The sequence below is a fragment of the Octodon degus genome, unplaced genomic scaffold, assembly GCF_000260255.1.
Source record: "Octodon degus isolate 3935 unplaced genomic scaffold, OctDeg1.0 scaffold00211, whole genome shotgun sequence".
Lineage (NCBI taxonomy): Eukaryota > Metazoa > Chordata > Mammalia > Rodentia > Octodontidae > Octodon > Octodon degus.
This window is the reverse complement of record NW_004524787.1, coordinates 1,759,135-1,761,914: the sequence shown is the minus strand read 5'-3', so window position 1 is coordinate 1,761,914 and position 2,780 is coordinate 1,759,135.

The following is a 2,780-nucleotide window of genomic DNA, read 5'->3' as shown; positions in this document are numbered from 1 at the left end:
GGAGGAGGAGAGGGGTGTGGGGAGGGGAGAGGATGAGAGGAGAAGAAAGGAGAGGAGAAGAAAGGAGAGGAGAGGAGAGAAGAGATGAGAAGAGAAGAGTGGAGAGAGCTAGATTTAAGTCCATGTGTGGGTAAGGGAGACAATCCTAAGCCTGCATAGGAAGCCAGGGAGGAATGTTGAGGTGGCACTTGAACTTCCTATTAGGATGGGAGGCATCCTGTCTCTGCTATATAAAGCAGAAGATGTATATCTACGTAGAAACTTGCCACAGGAATGATTGGGGCTTAAGTTGGGTTTCTGTCAGCCTGAAAGCCAATGGAGACTATGTCTAGGAAATGCTCAACATGTAGAAACCCTTACACTCAATTTCTCTCTCTCTTTAGATGGGACTGAGCCATCAGCAAATCCACTACCACATTCACCTCTACAATGTCTTCTTAAACACTGAAGTTAGATCCCCAAAACTTAAAAAAATGCAGTCCCTTATCTTTTAAAAAATAATTTTATTGAGAAACAAATATCAATGAGACAGTGTCACAAGAGATTACTGGCACATTTTCAATAATTAATGTATTGCATATTGTTGTCTTAGTGGTTATTCACTGTACAAGATGCAGACGTGATATCCTGTCTCAAACACTACTATAACAAACCTCTCCATTCATTGAATTAAGAGAATGGAGCAGTATATCTATCCTATTTTGAGTATACAGATACAAAAGGGTCGTTCATTTCTATCCTACTTTTTTCTTTATTTTTGTCAGAGATGGGAATTTTATTGTCATTTAAATATTGTAGGTGCTTGAATTCTGCCCCCTAAGAAACCAAGAGAGGCAAGTAAGCGAAGGAAGTATAAATGACAGTATCATCCTCCAATTAGACCTCTTTAACAGAAACAAAGTAAAATGGGTGAAATGGCTTTTGTCCAACAGTTACTTATTCTTAAAAGGTATCCCGACTGTATGGTTCAATGTCTCACTGACCACCCTTAGTTAACTGTTGGAGGACAGACAAACTTTCTTTGTTCAAGTGAGGCCAGATCAGACCATGAGACTCCAAGAGAGAAAAAAATAACCTATAGAGCAAAATATCACAGTGTACCACTGAGCCTCCTGAGTTAGATTCTTTGGGAAAAGTTTCCCTCCCCTTGTACCAGTGGGAAGGGATCCAGTCCCAACAGAAAGGAAACATAACTCAAGCTTCCTCTCATGTTGCTCCTTATTTTAAAGAGCACAGCATAGGCCCGGTGAGGCTGTGGGAGAACTTCCAGCTACACTGCGCAGGCAGGACCTGCCAGTCTAAGCCCAGGTGCAGCGTGGGTGAGACCCTCTTTCACCCATTTGTGATGCTCCCCACCACTCTGCAGCACCCCCCCCCACCTCACCCGCACTGAGTAGGAATTTCTGCTGAGTTCTGGGAACCCCCAGATCCATTCCTAGTCCAGGCCCAGTGAGTGTGTGGGAGAGCTTCTAGCTACCCTGCACCAGTGGGACCTGATGGTTCAAGCCCAGGCATAAGGTAAGACCCTCTTCCACCCCCTTGGGACCAGCACCACTCCGCAGCACTCCACCCCACCCCGCCCTCTGAGTGAGAATTTCTGCCGTGATCTGGGGATCCCCCAGATCTAGACATAGCCCAAGCCCAGTGAGTGTGTGGGAGAGATTCCTGTCCCTCCTACTCCACCTTATCTTCTCCAGCCTCAGCTCAGGCCTGGCATAAATGCCTAGGGTAAAACCTGCAGCTGCAATCCCAGCAGAGAGAGTAGGGGACAGAATCATCCCGCTAGTGCAGGAGCAGAACATCTTGCCAGAGGGGCACAACAGGTTCACTCACAAGGGTGGCAGCAGGAAGGAGCTCCACACAGCAGCCAGACTCAAGCTAGGCACAGCTGGATAAATCCAAACTTTGTAGATATGCACTTGAATTTCAGTAGGTGCTCAGGTTATAACTGCACCAAAGTTCTACAACAAAGGTCACAAGACAGTGCTACACAAAATGACAATGAGAAGGAAAAAAGTACAATCTCAGACCCAAAGCCCACCCATAATAAGTGCAGAAAACATTAACAGAAAACAAATTGCGAATCACACAGCTGAAATCAATGAAAAAATGGCTTCTGGAATAAAGAAACAACTTCACAAATGTACAGAGGAACTCAGATTGGAAATGAAAATTGAAATCCCAGAATTGATAGTATCTGACATAAAGAATCAAATGCAGAAACATATGGAGGAAACTCAATGCCCAGCCAGAACAAGAGCAGAGGACACTAGCTCTGCTCAAAAGTATGAATTAATAGCAGCGATAGTAAATGAGCAACAGCAGAAAGTCATAGAGGAACTCAGATTGGAATTCTTTTTTACTAGCTCAATTCAAACGTATGAATTAACAGCATCAATTGTAAATAAGCAACAGCAGAAAGTCATAGAGGAACTCAGAGTGAAATTATTTTGTACTAGCTCAGGCGCAATGTATGAATTAATAGCGTCAATAGTAAATAAGCACAGAAGAAAGTTATAGAGGAACACAGAGTGGAATTCTTTTCTGAAATAAAAAGTTATCTGAACTCACAGCATCTGAAGTAAAGAATCAACTACAGAAACATAGGGAGGAAACCCAATCTGAAAAAAAACACTGCAGTAAAAGAATTTAAAAATGCTTCTGAAGAAGATATTGAAAAAAAAAATACAGGAGATTAGAAAAATGACGGTTTCTTTGAATGAGCAATACAGGAAAGAAATAGATCACATGAAGCAGAGTCAAAGAGATATAGAGGAAAT